This window comes from Protopterus annectens, chromosome 9.part0, assembly GCF_019279795.1.
Source record: "Protopterus annectens isolate FY-2018-M chromosome 9.part0, PAN1.0, whole genome shotgun sequence".
NCBI lineage: Eukaryota > Metazoa > Chordata > Ceratodontiformes > Protopteridae > Protopterus > Protopterus annectens.
This window is the reverse complement of record NC_056743.1, coordinates 1,015,589,033-1,015,607,398: the sequence shown is the minus strand read 5'-3', so window position 1 is coordinate 1,015,607,398 and position 18,366 is coordinate 1,015,589,033. Positions and strand designations below refer to the sequence as shown.

Sequence of the window (18,366 nt, the reverse complement as noted above, 5' to 3'; positions counted from 1 at the left end):
AGGATTCAGAAGTCTGAGGGGGTGTCCTGCATGATGATGGTCTCGAGGGATAGACGGACAGGAATCACGACCCAGAGCCATCACTTGTGGAGCAAATGTAGCAGAGGGTGCAGCCTGGGCACAGATCTCTCAACCACCTCAAAGGCAGAAGCCAAGGGAAGACCCAAAACTAGCACGGTAGGAGCCAAAGCCGCCACACCAGTATGACCAAGGGCACCACCCTGACCCTGGTCCGTGACAAAAGCCGGAGCAGAGCTAAACAGTATCGATACTCCAAGAGGAAGGGATGGCTCCAACAGGTTCGGAGTCTAACTCATATCCCCTAGACTTGGCACCAAAGCTTCAGCTCTGAGTTTTGTCCAGCTCTGACAAAACCAAAGCTGGATGGATTAAAGTTGATGCTGGAGCCAAAGATGACCACAACTTTGGATTTGTCTAGGTCAACCCAGAAAAACTTACATACTGTTTCCCTGAACCTAGGGGTTGGATCGGGCTAGGAGTAACCATGGGCAAAGGAGAGAGTCCAAAGCTCATGGGTCCAATGAGAGACACAGCCAGGAGAACTCTCAACTGAATCTGAATCCTGAGAAACTTCTGTCAGGCTTCTGGTAGACCTAATGAACCTTAATGAAGATGCAGAGGGTGGCCTGAAAGTCTTCTGCATGGATCTTTCCTAAAGAAAGAGTGATCGCAACCTAAAGGAGAGACTGTATATCCAGGGAAAACCTTGGCTCTGGTACAGAAAGCATCCTGAAATGTACTTGAATCAGATTTGGGGCAGATGTACGGTTTAAAGGTTTGGAGAGCTTGGTAGCCGGAGCCAAAGACAACACTGACGAAGGAGAGCTGTCATGGGATTGCTTCTTCAACTCTCTGGCCTTTTCTTTGGGCCTATCACTCCCCTACCCCCCCTTGTGTTTCTCCAAGGGCTTTTTTCCAGATGAGGGCTCTCCAGATGCAGATTTTGAAGATTCTCCTGAAGGTAAAAAAAAAACCTTGAAATTAAGCTTATTGCATCATTCAATCACGGCTTGGTGACCAAAGGCCATGCAGCTTGAACAATCTTCTTCCAGCTGCATTGCTCCTAAACAATACATACACAATTAAAAGGTGTGAATTAGAGTTTGGCATTTTGCGACCACAAGCCACACATTTTTTTAAAGCCAGTAGACCTGTCAGACAATCACAAAAATGATAAATGATATGGAAAAAACTACGTAGTAGAAGGAAAGCTAAGCACTAACAATGGTAATACAAATACACTGATAAAGCAAGTGTATATAAATTCAAGAAATACTAACAATGGTAAAACTACCAGCCATCAACTAATTAGTAAGATGATGAAAATAGAAACACACTGGAGGTGCAAAGAGGTCTAGAGAAAATTTTTACTTTTTATTTTTTAGTAAAGGAAAAAAGAAAATTTTAAGTTAAAATAGTTCTACACTATTAAATACCAAAATGTATGAAGGAAAAGTACTGTCAAATACTAACTACTTAGCTAATGGTGAGCCTGAGCCAACAAATCATGCCTGTACTCAATGAGCCAGAAACAAAATCGGAGGTAGTGCTGGGGACAGGAGGAGATTAAGGAAAGGAGTCTGAACTACAGATTCCAAGTCTGGAAAAAGTATTCAAAGTTGGATCAGAAACCCATCAGCTGGGAATGTACAGAAAAGACAGATCAAATTTTATGACTTCCCTTCCAACACATATTTTGCTGACAGTTTGGGATAATTATTGCCATTGTTCTCGGTAGCTAAAGATAACAGTAGCATTCAGTTGCCTCAGCACTGAACAGAAATGCCACTAGTGCAGAAAAAGGAATACAGCTTAAGGAAATACATCACAGACTCTTTTCTATGGAACCATCAACACTACTTCAAAAATAAGTTACTTTTGTTTCTTCTAAATAAATCGAAAGGTTATTTGGAAAATGTGAAACTGCCAACAGGCCATATGATGACGTTCCTTTTGGCTCATGTTTTCATCTTGTGATTACATCCAGCCAAAAGACTTTATTCAAGATCACTACAAATCAAGGTCTGTATTAAAACTGGAGGGGGTGGGTTGGAGATTATGCAAGTACAATTAAGTGCCAAATAAAAGACATAACCCTCCTCTGCTTTTATATGTCAATTAAGCAGCTTTCTTCAACACCCGAGGCAGACTCTTTCTACACAACCATCAATCCATCCATCCATAACCCCTTTTTCCTATTTTTGCACATTGCATATAAAGGGCAAAAGCCACATCTCTTCTTTTATGTCAAACGTATTGCCTTTAATACTTCAATTTTTTCTTCTTCAAAACCATCTACATTACTTAAAAATTAACTTGCTCTGTTTCTTCTTAACGAATTGGAAGTCTCTTCAGGAAATGTGAAACTGCCAACAGACCATAAGAAGATGATTCTTTTGGCTCTTGTTTGAATCTGGTGACTACTCCAAGTCACTAGACTTGATTCAAGGCCAATGAGGACCAAGTTCTGTAGAAACATGACCACAATATGCAAAAAAGGGGGATCAGAAGTTTCACATGTTCAATAGAATGTTAATGTAAACATCATGCGTCTTTCTGCGTTTACATGTCAATCAACCTACTGCCTTCAACACCCTTGAGATGGACTCTCTTGCTTTTTTACAGAACCATCAAGATTATACTAGCCACCATACTTGAGTCAAGGCCATGACCATCAGGTTCTGCAGCAATATGATCACTATACGCAAAAAAGGGAGGGGGTTGGAAATTACACAAGTACATCTACAGCCACACACCTACTGGCCTTCAATACCGTTGAGACACACACCTTTGTTTTTCCTACAGAACTGCCACCATTACTTTGAAAAGAAATTATCCCCTTTCTTCTCAACAAACTGGAAATCTCGGGGAAATGAGAAACTGCCAGCTGTCTAATAATATTTTTTTTTTGGTCTCTTACTTGAATGTGGTACCTACATCAAGCCAATAAACTTGATTCAAAGCCACAGAGGATCAAATGCCTCAGTAACATAAGCACCATATGCAAAAGGAGTGCGTCTCAGATACAGGTTATGCAAGTACAATTAAGTGTCATAAAGGACATAGGCCTTATCTGCTTTTATATGTCAACTTGTTACATGAAAAAGCTTTAGTATGTTATTCTGTAGTGATGCATCGAATGAGGGCATCTTCCTGTAAACTGGGTCAACCTTTCCTTCCTTTCCAATTCAGTATTTTTATTTCTCAAACTCCTGCACCTGGAAGCCCATGATTCTTACAGCAGTGCACCTCAGAGCATCACATGTCACACAGAGCAAACCTAACCTTTACGTGAGAATACTTTCTAGAAATACGAAAAAAATACGATGATCTGACTTAAACATAGAAGTACATGAGAAGGAATGTAAAATGTCCATGCCAGGATGGCATACTTGTCTTTCATTTTTTTCCTGTCTAGTATTTTTTTTTCCAATACGTTGACGGCTCTCTTAGGAAAATCATGCTGCAAATCATGCTTGATGTCTGCATGTGCACACCAATAATCACAATCATGACTACTCTATCTTTCCAGCTATGGATGTAGAATCATGGTCATTAAGTTCCAAAATTGTGCATCTGTAAATGCATGCCACCATGGCCCTCCGAGCACCAGCCGTCTTCTGACCAATGGGTCCACTTACACCCCATCACCAAGGCAAGAGTTGGTCACCAGGACAGGCCATCACTGATGGTTTGTCTTTTTGTTTTAAACACCTGCTGGCCTTAACCTCTCCCTGTACTCACTTTTACACTTGTTGGCCCTAATCCCCTACATGCAATCAGCACAGTGACAGAAGAGGTCATGTAAACTTGTTGGCCCTAACTTTCTGCATGCTCTCAGCAAAGTGCTGGGAGAGGTCATACAACAGGCTGACCATGGAAGAGGACTCCTCACTTCCACAATGAGCATTTACCTAAGCAGTCCTGCCCTTCCCCATGAAGAACAAGTGGTCGCCATCAAGGAAATCACACAGACTGTGTGTGTAAGCTACCTTTCCCACCACCCTGAAGAGGCAAGTTGCCCATGCCACTTCACTCGCTCCTTTCCCTACTAGCCTCTAGTGCCAGGGTTTACTAACTGAATCTCAGTTACCTGGTTCACAGTAAGGGCACTATCCTTCTGCATCACAGAGCCATGCTAAACGAAACTGTTGCAAATATAACTTTTTATAAAAATATTGAAAAACTTACCATGTTTCCTTCATCTAAAACACTCTGCTCTCAGCATATCAACCTCCACAAAAGTAGCACATTACTTTAAGAAATGCTTACTGGTAATGTTGCCACACTGCCATTAAAAACCTATTTATGTATGTATTTATTTATTTTAGCAAGTCTACCTTTCTCAGTTTTCATTCATTCCACTACACAGAGTTTCTCATGTGCACCACAAGACTTACATAGGTGTCCGACATCAGTGCTGTCCCCAGTCGATCTACTGAAAAGGTGCCTGTGCAGCTCCAACACAATCAAAACCAGAAAGAATCTTCAGAAGTATGGCAGGTTCTATGCTACACAGTTTAAAATCCAAACTACTTTCTGTATTTCATCACCATTTACCAAAATTAATATCAGATGGCGTGAACTAAAACTATGGAGCAGCACTACTTTGCCAGGACTTAAGCAATTTAAAGAAACTTGGCAACTGAAAACAATAATGATGAACCTGTACTGTAATTATTCAAGAGGGGGACTACACCAACTAGCAATACATAAAAAAAAGAAGTTATGTACTCACCATAACGTTCCATCCGAGTAGTAGTTCATTTTTCTGCAACCTGTGGGTATTCGGATCCATAATGGATCCGAGCTGGCAACTATTTTCTAGCATCTGCTCGAAGCTCCGAGCTCCTCCCCCTACCCATAATGCACCACCATCTCCTGCCTTCCCTCAGATCGAGTTTGCTTCAACTATACACATTAGCAACTTAGACCAAAGAACCCAACATGCTTATGGATATGATAAGGTCAGGGGGACAGAGGGAGGGAAGGTTGCAGAAAAATTAAGTATAACTACTCAGATGGAACGTTATGGTGAGTACATAACTTCTTTATCTGAAGTAGTTAACTTCATTTTATCTTCACCCTGTGGGACAGAGTCCCCAACTACTTAAATCCTGGGAGGTCCTCATGGAAGGATACTCCTGAGCACCGCAGAGACAAAGGATGCTCTTCTTCTGGAAATCAGGTCTAATTTATAATAAGAAATGAAGGTATGTGGATTTGCCCAAGTTGCTGCTGCGCAAATGTCATCCAAAGAAACCCTAGACCAAAAGGCAGCAGACGTCGCCATGGACCTGGTAGAGTGAGCTTTAATTATACCAGAGTGAGCTTTAATTATACCAGGAGGAGATAAACCTTTTGCTTTGTAAACAAACGAAATGCAAAGAGTGATCCATCTAGCTAAGGAAACAGTACAGTTGTGTACACTTACCATAAATGTAGAAGTTAGAGTGTATTCACTGTTGCAGTCATTACATTTTGGTAATCTGCTGGCAGGTTGCCCTTAGTTGGCCTGATTAACAAAGTCTTGGGTCCTGCGTCGGTTGCTGTCCCTTCTTCCATGACGTCAGGGGTATAAAACATGCAGCCAATGCCATTACATCAGTTTTTCTTGCCCCAGATGTCAGGTGCCCCCCAAATGGGGAGCAAATAAAATTAAAAAACACAAAAAATATACCTCCAATCCCAAAAGCAAATACACCAAAAAGGGCTTTTAAACATAGTGAAAGAAAGTTGAGGTATAGACAGTGAAAAAATGAGGGATGGAGGGAAGGTAACCAGGACTGCAACAGTGAATACACTCGAACATCTACATTTATGGTAAGTATACACAACTGTACTATGTTCTTCGTGTTTCACTGTTGCAGTCATTACATTTGGGTAGATTCCCAAACTATGGTTGGGTGGAGGTAATTATACAGCATTAGGACCAGCTATAAGACCCTGCAGGACAGCAGTGGCAAAGCCAGCTCTGGATTTAGAGAAGGGTAAATGGTAATGTTTGGTGAATGTATGAACTAAGCTCCAGATAGCAGCTTCTAGAATGTCCCTGGTAGGAACACCTCTGAGAAAGGCTGTAGAAGTAGATGCAGCCCTGGTGGAATGAGATCTGATCCCCTGGGGGATAGTTTTACCATGGTGCATATAGCAGAAACGAATACAATGGCTTATCCATGTGGAAATAGTCTGCTTTGAAATAGCCTTTCCCTCTACCCCTGCAGCAAATGCCACCAGTAGTTGTTCAGATTTTCTTTGAGATTTTGTCCTGTTTAAGTAAAATCTAAGTTGTCCGTGTACATCCAATGAATGCAGAGTCTGCTCTCCCTTGTTCTGTGGATTGGGAAAGAAAGTTGGCAAATGAATGGTCTGATTAAGAGCCACACTGGATACCACTTTAGGCATGAAGGATGGATTGGTCCTGAGAGATGCCCTGTCTGCATGAAAAATGATGAAAGGTTCCATAGCCATAAGAGCCTGTAATTCGGAAATCCTTCTAGCTGAAGTGACTGCTAAAATAAATTTGTTTTCCAGGAGAGAAATTTTAGGTCTGCAGTAGCAGCTGACTTGAAAGGAGGGAGAGTAAGTTTTTCCAATACAAAATTGAGGTCCCAGGCAGGGGTTGGAGCTCTCCTGGGTGGTCTTAAGGTTTTGGCCCCTCTGAAATACTTCTTTAGCAGAAGATGAGAGAAGAGGGGAGGTTCTGTGTTGTAATGAGCTGAAATGGCTAAGGCATGCATTTTTATGGAATAAAAGGACAGGCCCTTGTGAAACATCTCAGTTAAGTATTGTAAAATCTGAGGAATATTGGGTACTGCTGTGCTTATTCCTTGTGATTGATTCCAGGCACAGAATATTTTCCATTTGTCAGCATAAAATTTTCTACTACTAGGCCTTCTTGCCTCCAAAATGACATCCATCACAGGTTTGCTGATGGATGCTAAGGATGAATTTAGGTGATTAGCCACGCTGCAAGATTCAAAGTTTGGAGTTGAGTGTGCAGAATTTGGTTGTTCTGCTGAGACAGTAAGTAAGGTGTCTGAGGCAGGTGCCACGGTGGAAGGTGTGACACATTACGCAGGAGTGGGTACCAGTGTTGGCGAGACCAGTCTGGAGCATTCAAAATAATTTTTGGTTTGTCCTGTTTGACTTTTAGTAGAACTTTAGAGAGCAGAGTCAGAGGGGGAAAGGCATAGACTGATAGGTTTTTCCAGCTGAAGGATAGAGCATCCACGTTCCAGGCTTTTTTGTGATGAGTTCTTGTGCAGAATTTGTCCAACTGATAGTTCTGGGATGAGGCAAAAAGATTTATGTCTGGACTCCCTCATTTGGGTGTCAACATGTTGAAAATCCATGGTTCCAGTTTCCATTCGTGTGGGTCCATGAAATTTCTGCTTAGTTCGTCTGCCAGAGTATTCAGCTTTCCTGGGAGGAATTGAGCTTGTAGTTGTATTTGATAGGTCAAGGCCATGTTCCACAATGCCATGGCTAGTCTGCAAAGGGGGTAGGAGTGTGTACCCCCACTGCTTGTTTATGTACCACATAACTGTAGTGTTGTCTGTCTTTATCATTAATTGTCCTGGATGAAGGTAGCCATTGAAGGCTGTCAGTGCATTCTGTACAACTAGCATTTCTTTTTGATTGATATAAAGGTGCATTTGTTTTGGGCTCCATTTGCCCTGAATGCACTTCCCTGCCAGATGAGCCCCCCCCCCAAGCATAGTCTAATGCATCTGTAGTTAGGGTTTGGGCAGCAGGGGGTGGAGTGAATAGCAGTCCCTTGTTTTAGTGGCAGGCCTCTGCCCACCATAGGAACTCTAGTTGCAGGCAAGGTATGCTAGGAATCATTGTTTCCAGGATGTAACAATGCTGACTCCATAAACTTAAGTACCACTGAAGTTTCCTCATATGCAGTCTTGCACATGGAATTAGAAGAATGCATTAGGCCTTGAACCCCAAGGCTTGCAGAATTTGTCTTGCAGATAGCAGGGTTTTTGTGGCCACCTGTTTGAAGTAATTCACCAAATGAATTTGGTTTTCTGGCATATGGAAAGCCATCTGGGCAGTTGTATTCAAGCTTGCACCCACGAATACCATTTTTTGAGGGGGTACCAGTTGTGATTTCATTTTGTTTATAGTGTACCCTAGACAAGTTAGAACCCCTTTTACAAATGCCAGATGTTTTAGAAGAATGTCACTGTTTTCTGCCTGAATTAGACAATCGTCCAGGTATGGATATATCTGAATATTTCTTTGCCTGCAAAATGCAATTACTGGAGCCAGGCACTTTGTGAAGACCCTGGGCACAGTAGATAAGCCAAAGGGTAGTGCATAGAATTGGTAATGCAAGTAGCCTGCTTTGAAGCGAAGGTATCTTCTGCAGGATTCCCTGATTGGGATATGAAGGTAAGCCTCTTAAATCTAGAGTTGCCAACCAGGCATCTTTGCCTAGCATACGAAGCAACTGTTGAAGAGTCAGTATCTTGAATTTTGGAATGTCCAGAAACGTGTTTAGAGTAGATAAGTCCAGAATTGGACGACATGATTTGTCTTTTCTGGGTACCAGGAAAAGTCTTTAATAGAAACCTTGTCCCTTTTCCTCTTCTGGTACTGGTTGAATAGCCCCCATGTTCATGAGGGACAGTACTTGTTTCTGGGCCTCTGCCCACTGATTTGGGGGCAGGTCTGGCCATCCGTTTGGGATTGGCAACGTGCGGAAATGAAATTTGTATCCCTGGGATACTATATTTACAACCCATTTGTCCTGGGTTATAAGTTGCCAGTTTCTTGCATGAAGTGCCAGTATTTCCCCCAAAGGGGGGGCTAAAAGGTAAGTGCTTGGTAAGTGTAAAGGGAAGTCACTGAGACTGCTTACCACAGGGAGGTGTCTTGTTGTTTCCAGATTTGGAGGAGGCGGCACCCCATTGTTTTGTTCTAAAAGTCCCTTGTGACTGAAACCTGGAGCCTTTGGAATGTCTGGGTTTGACTTGAGTAGCTCTCGAAGGAACTGGAAAGGACCAGTTCTTAGTAGGCCTACTGCCTACTAAATCTTGGAGGTTGCACTTGTAAGAAATCTTTCACAGTTTGCATAGATTTAGCTTTATCTTCCATCTTTTTTAAAACGTCTTCACCCTTATTACCAAAGAGACGGCCCTGTTGTAAAGGAGCATCCAACAATTTTGCTTTAACACGATCAGGCAAAGTTTGCTCTTTGAGCCAAGCATGCCTTCTTAGCACAGACCCAGTTACAGCAGCCCTGCAAGAGGCCTCCAAAGAATCAAAACCACACTGCAAAGTATGTTTTCCAACTTGTTCAGCTGAATGCAATAGATCCTGTAAATCCTTATTTTCCACACACTCAGAAATTAACATCATTTTCTGTTTAAGCAGTCCCATGATATGCTGTTGATATTTAAGCATATGAAATTGACAGTTTAAAGCCCTGATTGCCAAGGTTGCAGAAGTGTAAACCTTCTCACCCCATCTATCCAGTGCCCAGGAATCTCTATCAGAAGGGGTAGGATTTTTAGCAGTAGAAGCCTTAATGCCCTTGGGACCCTGAGAAATGGTTTCAGGATCTACAATAGGATTTTTGAAAAGGAATTTGTGGGAGTCAGGAACCCTGTAGTATCTGTCTGGCTTACAAGGAGCCGGAGGCAGAGAAACAGGAGCCAAACTAGATTCTGAAAAAACATCATCATCAACAATGTCTAGAACAGGAGGCCTATGCTGAGGAAGAAGAAAATCCCTCTCTTTTTAGATTCAGAGAAATCCTGACTTTCACAGTGGAAATGTTTCCTTAAGGTATGTAAAGTTTCCCTGAAAGAAAAATCCTCAGGGGGAGAAGCAGATGGAATGGAATCTTCTGCATCAGAGTCCTCATAAGTAGGTATAGACAATTCCTGTTCATTAGAAGAGTCAAAAGAAATACAATCATGTTCAGAAGATTCATAATCAATATTTTGCCTAGGCCTCTTAGAAGGGGGAGTTATTAAATCTTCAGCCATTTTGATCATTTGTTTGTTAGGCATAGGGGCCTGCACATGTGGCCCAGGCGTCGTTTTTTAGGCATAGGTCTAGATTTTGGCCTTAGTTTTGAAGATGGTGTCAGTCTAATATACAAATCTGTAGGTCTGAAAACACCCCCAGAAGCTGGTACCTGCACAGTGGCTCCGGACCCATCTCAGGTAGAGATATCCGCGGGTTCCATAATTGAAGCATCTCGCGGCATACTCCGAATGGGTCTCAGTAGAATCAGAAGTAGCGGGTATCAGGGGCTGCGAAAGCGCCTCACTGAGTACTGGCAAACTGGCAACTGGCTTAGGAGAAGCGTCATCAGTTTTGGACCTCAACGGCCTGTGTCTCTTTTTCTTTGTGTTTTTTAGGTATTCCGGTAGTCGGATTGCTAACCGACGACATTTCTGGATATTAAAGCGTGAGCCAAAATATTTAGAAGCAAAAATGTACCAACATTTGATAGTGCATTGATTAAATTTAGCATAAAACCGACAGCAAGGTACGTTGTGGTCAGGGCCTAAGCAAGGAATAGAGTACAAATGAAAATCCTTACGAGGTATTTGCTTCCCACAAGTAATGCAATTATTAACTTTTACTGACATTGGTAAGGAGCAAGAAAAAGTTTCCCCAATGGGGTACATAGCTTTTTAGTTGAAGACTTCGGTTCTGAAACTCTAAAACGAAAATTTCAGGAGTCGGCCAACCGGCACTTACAAACTGCTTCTGCTTCGGGCACCACGTGGCAAGAAAGACTGATGTAATGGTGTCGGCTGCATGTTTTATACCCCTGACGACCTGAAAGAAGGGACAGCAACCGACGCAGGACCCAAGTCTTTGTTAATCAGGCCAAATGAGGGCAACCTGCCAGCAGATTACCCAAATGTAATGACTGCAACAGTGAAACATGAACATCATCTTGGAAATGGCCTTTCCCAAAAAAGGTTTGGAAAAGGAAATAACAATTGGTTGGACTTTCAGAATGACTTTGTTCTATGAAGATAGAAACGAAGTTGTCTATGAACATCTAACAAGTGAAGTTTATATTCACCCTTGTTTTGGAAATTGGGAAAGAAAATGGGGAGATTAATACACTGGTTTATGTTTGATTCAGATGCCACTTTGGGTAAGAATGAAGGATTTGTACAGAGAGATACCCTAGCCTTATGGAAAAACAAATAAGGAGGCACGACAGACAAAGCCTGAAGCTCAGAAACCCTCCTGGCTGATGTAATGGCCACTAGAAAGGCTGTCTTCCAATTCAAAAATTTTAGATCCATTGAAGCTGCAGGTTCAAAGGGGGAGCCACCAATGCCTGGAGGACAAAGGTAAAGTCCCAAAGAGGCACTGAATCTTTGACAGGAGGACGCAAAAGAAAAGTGCCTTTAAGAAAAGCCTTACACAGCCTAGAAGAAGCTAATGCGATGTTATCTTCCCCAACATGAAAATTAGAAATGGCTGCCAACTGTACTTTCACCGTGGAGAAGCTAGCTCCTTGCTGAAAGATACTAGTCAAAAAAATCTAACACCACCGGAACAAGAGCTGTAAAAGGATCCAGGTTCCTGGGAGAGGCCCAAATGGAGAAACGCTTCCATTTACTGCAATAAACTTTCCTACTGGAAGTTTTAAGAGAGGCCACTAATAGAGATTTTACAGGGGATGAAAGACCGGGAGTCCTGGCAATCAATGGAACTGGAGCAACAAAGCTGTCAGCTTGAGGCGGTCCAGGATGGGCGGGCAGGCACCCGAAGGTAAGAGATTATATCCAGACAGGGAACCAGAATCCACAGAGGAGCGGGCAGGAATCCAGAATCCACGCAGGAGCTAGAAGATGAGACCAAAGGAAGGGAAACCAAACTTGACGAGGCCAGAACGGGGCAATGAGGATCACTTTGCACCCCAGTCAGCAAGCTTTCTGAAGAAAGTTCGGAATGAGTGGCAACGGAGGGTAAGCATTCCGAAGCCCGGGGGGCCAAATATGGACTAGAGCGTCTCTGGAGACATCCCCTGGGGAGGGGAATCAGAGCGAAGAACTAGCTGCACTTCAAGTTGGAAGGAGATGCGAACAGACTGCAGCAAGGCTGTCTCCATGCAAGGAATATCTCCTCCGCTACTGACTGTTTCAGAGACCACTCGTACATCACCTGAATAACCCGACTCAATCTGTCTGCTAAAATGTTGGAGTGTCCCGGGATGTGCGTTGCAATCAGAAACAGACCTGTGGAAGTCGCCCACTCCCACACTCTCATGGCCTCGCAACACAGGGTATAGGATCTGGTTCCCCCTTGCTTGTTGACATACCAGACAACCGACATGTCTGACTGAATTGCAATCATTCCAAGAGGGAAGACAGTGTGAAAGGCTTTCAACGCTAAATGTTCTAGAGATGAGGGCAGTGCTTTTAAGTGCAACTTGGTCTCTGTCTGGGACCACATGCCTTGAACTGTCCTTCCCAAACAGAGCTCCCACCACCTGAGTTGGGAGGTGTCCGTGGTCACTGTGGCTTGGACTGGGGATGACACGAAGGGGTGTCCTGCTGCAACCTCCAGTGAACTTAGCCACCAAAGGAGGGATGTCCTACAGGTGTGACTGATCCTGATCGGAAAATCCATGGGCAGGTCTAGCCAAGATCACTGGACCACCAGAGTCCATTGAAGAACCTGCATATGAAGGCGTGCGCAAGGAAGAATAGTTATAGAGGCAGCCATGGAGCCCAGAGCCCGGAGAACATCGCTCGCCTTTGGAAATTTGAGGTTCACTATTTGAGCTATGTGACACCTGAAATGTAAGATCCTTTCTGGTGTTAAGAAAACTTTTAGCTGCAAAGTGTCTAGCCATACCCTGATGAAGTCTAGAACTTGTACTGGTTGCAATTGGGATTTGTGAACACTGACTGTAATCCCCAATCAATCTGCCAAGAGAAGAATGTAGTCTCGGGCCAGACACAGTAGACGCTTGATGGACGCAGCGAAGAACCAGTCACCCAGGTACGGAAAGACCTGAATTCCCTGAAGCCTCAGGTGAGCTGCTACGACTGCCATTACCTTGGTGAACACCCTGGGGGCTGTGGTGAGACCGAAAGGCAGTGCTCTGAACTGGAAGTGACTGGCTCCCAGCCGGAAGTGAAGAAACCTCCTGGAGCTTCTGTGAACTTTGATATGGTAGTAGGCAACCTGAAGGTCTAATGAGAACATCCAGTCGTACTCTCGGAAATAAGGTAGAATGGACTGTAAGGTGACCATCCGGAACTTTTGTTTGGCAACGGACAGGTTCAAGGTTGACAGGTCCAAGATGGGCCTGAGGTCCCCCATCTTTTTTGGCACTAAAAAGAACCTGGAGTAAACGCCAGATCCGGACTGGCCGAAGAGGACCGGTTCGATGGCTCGTTTTTGAAGTAGTTTTAAAACCTCTAAAGCAGCAGCCTCCCTGTGAGCGGGTGGAACATCCGGAAGGTGTCTTGTAGGCCCCGGGAGGGCAACAAATGGGATAGTGTAGCCTCTGGATATTATTTGTAGCACCCAACGATCCGGAGTTATGGACTCCCATGCCGCTGGGTGAAACGACAATCTCCCCCCAACTGCCTCCAGAGTAGGACAGTCGGGCAACCCCTCAGGGCTGTTGGGTGGGCCTGTCAGAAAAAGGTTCTCTAGATCCGAAATTCCTAGGACCCCCTCTACCTCTGGGTCGGCGTCGATCCTGTCCCCCCCTCTGCCTCTGGGGGAATAGTTGTCCTGAGACTCCCAGGATAACTGAGATTTCCAGAACCACATCTTCTTTTCCCTTCTTTGATTGCTAGAAAAGGACCGCTGAGGGTTAGAGAAGCGGATCCTGACAGCAGACAAAGTCTTCCTGTCTTTTTCGCTCTGGACAAGAATGTCACATACTGTCTTCCCGAAAAGGGAGGAACTGTCATAGGGGGCATTAATAAATGACACCTTGAAAGGGTCCGCAAACTGACAACCTGAGCCAGGCGTGATGCCTCATGGCTACGCCTGTCACAGCCGCCCTAGCTGCTCCTTCTGTAGCGTGGGAAAGAAGACACATGGACGTGTTCAATACCGACTTCAGAGTCGACATTTCTGAAGATAACAGTTGTTTGTCCTGCTGCAATAAGGACTCTGGGGGCGACTCAGTGAATTCTGCGACAAGGTCTCGCTGAAGCTGGATAACATGTGCCAAACAGTTTAGTGCACGGATGGAAAAAGTTGCTGACGAATAAACATGCTTTCCAAACTTATCCACCGACCTGGACTCCTTGTCTGGAGGGTGGACTGAGGAACTCTCCTGTTCCAGTTCCTTCTTAGTGGCTGCTGCGACCACCATAGCGTCAAAGGGGGCTCCTTTAGACCATGGTTGTCTGTAGGTGGGAGGAGACAGGATCTTGTCAAGGTGTTTTGAGGATGGACTCTACAGTGTCAGGCTCCTTCCATGCCCGCATGGTGATAAGGTCCACCAAGGGGTCCGCTGGCGGGGACATCCAGGAAGTAGATGGGCCCATACCAAAGGCCTCCAGGAACACGGACTCATCCGTAGAAGGTTTTGGGGCTGACCAACCTCCCCTCTGGCGGAGAATCTCCATGCTGTCTCGAAGGAGACATCTTCGGGAGGTGACCTGGAGGAACCTTCTCCTTCCTCTAAGTCTTTGTCCATAGTGAAGTAGTCAGGGGAGTCCAAGTGCCTCCTTTTGCACTTGAGCTTATGGCTGCCCTCTTCAGTGGGACACTCCGAAGAGGACTCTTGAGCTGCAGGGGGTTCCTCAGAGGGAATAACATGGGGGTCCTCTGACACGGGCTGTCCTTGAGAAAGGATGAAGGGAGTCAACGCCAAATGCAGGGGGGTCTGGGTGGAATCGGAGGGGATGGGCTGGGGTCTCAATCCCTGGGAGAGAACCCTCTCCACCACTATGAATGCCGGATGGAGAGCGTACCTCCTTGGCACCCAGCAAGGATGAAACCCTCCCCGGGTTCGAAGGTCCAAGGGAATGGTTCGAATCCAAACAAGCCAGAGAAGAATCCATTCCCCCAGGTCCGACTCACTGTCCACGGCTCCGAGAGTCATCCGGATCTGAACTAGCCGGATCAGAGGAAATCAAGGTAACAGCCGGAGTCGAGGTTGGAGGAACCGTCGGCGCTGAGCTACCAGCTCCAAAGAGTCTCGGATCAAAAAACCCCGAAGCAGTCGCCTGGATCGGGGAAGGAGAGATGGGGCGAAAAAAAGGCATGGAGGTCCCCCCTCCGGAGGGAGAGGGGCCTGGCAAGACTCCCATCTGTATTTGGGCCTGAAGAAATCTCCATATCATCCTGTCCATGTCTAAGTCCGATAGGCTCCGAATTGATCGCGAAGAAGCAACAGACTCGGATCTGGCTGGTCTGCGCAGTAAGGGTGAGGAAGGCCTCGGATCCCAAGATTCCAGCGGCTCCTGTGGGAAACGGGGTGATCGGAGTCGTGGAGAAACTGGCCTCGAAGCCTTAGGAGGAGGGCTAAGGAAAGGCTCCCTGTCAGGAGATCTCTTACGAGGCCTATCCCTCCTCCTCTCTTTATCCTCCCTGCGCCTTTCTCTGTCCTTGGCTCTGTCTTTTTCTTTTTGCTTGTTTGCCCCAGCACCAGAAGAAGCAGGAGTTTGTGTCCCTGTCTGGGTGGGAGGTTTGGCGAGAGTACCGGAGACAGACTCCAAAGCAGAATCCAGCATAGAAGCAGGGAGAAGACCCTTGGCGACCAAGTTGGCCTTTCAATCCCTGAGGGCTCTTGGGTTAAAACCCGCACAAATAGCAAACTGGGTAGATAAATGGGGCACTCCCAAACAAATTACGCACAGAGTGTGACCATCACCCGGTGAGAGCTTGTGGCCACACACTGTGCATTTTTTGAAGACTGATTTAGGCTGATCAGCCTAAAGTGGGAGATTGAAAAGACTGACCAAGCTAGGAACAACTACTGGTTGGCTAACTAAGAAAGAAGTTGCAATAGCAAAGAATAGGCATCGGAGGCACTCTAGCTTCTGGAAAGTGACTCAGCAAGGGGAACAAAGAAACTACACCAGGTTGCAAGGCAAAGACAGAAAGATAAAGAAGATAGTCAGACACCCTTCATAAGGGATTCCAGCAACAACCTGCTTACCAGCCCACAGGACATCAAAGGCAGATGGAAGGAGTATTTCCAGCAGCTTCTGAATGAAAAAAAACCCACAGAAGCGGTACTGCCCCAGAAACAGCCTACAATGAGAGTAGAAGAGGAGCCCAGCTTAGAAGAAGTAAGAGCAGCACTAAGGAAAATGAAGTCAGGGAAAGCAGCAGGCTCAGATAAGGTCACAGTAGATATGATAAAGATGCTGGGTCAGTTAGGGGAGAAATGGCTCCTGAGGGTACTAATTGCAGTGTGGAGAGAAAGGCGTATCCCAGATGACTGGAGAATAAGCATACTCGTGCCAGTGTACAAGAACAAAGGGGACATCCACAACTGTGGACAGTACAGAGGCATCAAACTCCTACCACATTGCATGAAAGTTCTGGAGAGGGTGATTGATAAACGGATACGCAGAATAGTAGAGTGTAAGATGGGAGATGAACAGTTCGGATTCAGATCAGGATGCAGCACAACTGACCCGATGTTTGCATTGAGACAGATACTTGAGAAGAAACTAGAGAAGAGGAGAGAGTCAAACTGGGCTTTTCTAGACTTGGAGAAAGCATATGACAAGGTCCCAAGAAAGCTGATCTGGGTAGTACTGCAGTGGTTTGAAGTCCCAGAAACATTGGTAGAATTAGTACAGGCTGTGTACAAGGACCCAGTGACTCAAGTACGAACAGTGTTTGGCCTCACTGAGGGGTTCCCAGTGGGAGTGGGTGTAAACCAGGGTTCAGCTCTGAGCCCACTGCTGTTCATACTGGTAATGGACTACATCAGCAAACAGGTTGGAGGGGTCAGAGCGACAAAGCTGCTGTATGGAGACGATGTGGCAGTACAGGCAGACTCTGATCTAGAACTTCAGCAAAGGATAGGAGAATGGAATGAAAATCTGAAGGCACATGGGATGAAACTAAGCACATATAAGACAGTGATAATGGCAGCAGATTGGGGAAATCAGAAGAAGCTGAGAATAGAGACATATGGGAAGATAGTGGAACAGGTAAACAGCTACAAGTATCTGGGAGGGGTAGTTGAGGAAAAGGGTAGTCTGAATGAGGTCAAAGCTAGAATCAGAGGGGCTGCAGCCAACTGGCATAGAGTATCAGGTGTAGTCTATGACAGAAGAATGCCAAAGAAGCTGAAAAGTAAGGTGTACAAGATAGTGGTGCGACCAGTACTACTGTATGGTACAGAAACCTGGGCAGTAAAGGCAGAACAGTTGAAGAAGCTAGAGGTGATGGAAATGAAGTGCCTGAGAAAGGTGGTAGGATGCACACTGCGGGACAGGCGAAGAAATGAGGACATAAGAGCAGAAGCCAAAGTAGCTCCAATTGCAGAAAAAATCAAAGAGAACAGATTACGATGGTATGGGCACATGTGTAGAAAAGCAGAAGACAATCTGGTGAGGGAGATTTGGGACAAACAGGAGGAAGTTAAGAGGAAGCGAAGGCATCCAGCAAAGAGGTGGATGGATTGTGTGAAAGAAGATCAGCGACAGTCAGGCATGAGTGTTGAAGAAGGCAGGAGAGTGGCACTGAATCGAGAGAGTTGACGACAGTTAATACGATACCCCGACCCCATGGGAAAAAGGGGGATGATGATGATGATGATGATGATTTAGGCTGATCAGCCATAGTCCAAAACTGAACGCCACTCCCTACAGAAAGAATACAACACACACACGCTGAGGGAAAGTGGGCCTAACAGCAACTGACAGGACAAAAAAAATTTTTTTTTTTTTTGAACCGACGAAGAAAGCATTATACTAATGGGGGAGGTAGGAAACACCAACGATCACAGACACACTAAATAGGAAGAACAATCCCAACTTACTTATCACTGAGCTCAGAGCAAAGGAGACCACGATGCTCACTATGGCACAGCAAATGAGATCTGAGGGAAGGCAGGAGATGGTGGTGCATTATGGGTAGGGGGAAGAGCTCGGAGCAGATGACAGAAAAGAAGTTGCCGGCTCGGATTCAATATGGATCCAAATACCCACAGGTTGCAGATCTGCAAGTTTATCTGTTTTGTAAGTTACAATTGTAAAGCATGCCACAAAAAGGTCAGAGCTCACCAATATTCCCATGCAGCACAACTAGATATCACTGAAATCCATGAGTGTTATCTGAAATAGAAAAATATTTTCTTTCTACTTAACATCGGTGCTTGGTGGATGACAGACGGTGTGCACTTCTCTAGTT

General features: G+C 45.0%; 1 long non-coding RNA gene and 1 other non-coding gene across 2 annotated transcripts in view; both read right to left on the bottom strand.

The window, feature by feature from the left end:
- The window catches only part of LOC122811752, a 267,887-nt gene that overhangs the window by 188,988 nt on the left and 60,533 nt on the right, over positions 1-18,366 (bottom strand). The gene's annotated exons all lie outside the window — the stretch shown is intronic.
- LOC122812559 lies at positions 2,341-2,475 on the bottom strand. The gene has a single exon (XR_006366527.1). It is a non-coding gene; the product is annotated as a small nucleolar RNA SNORA2/SNORA34 family (small nucleolar RNA).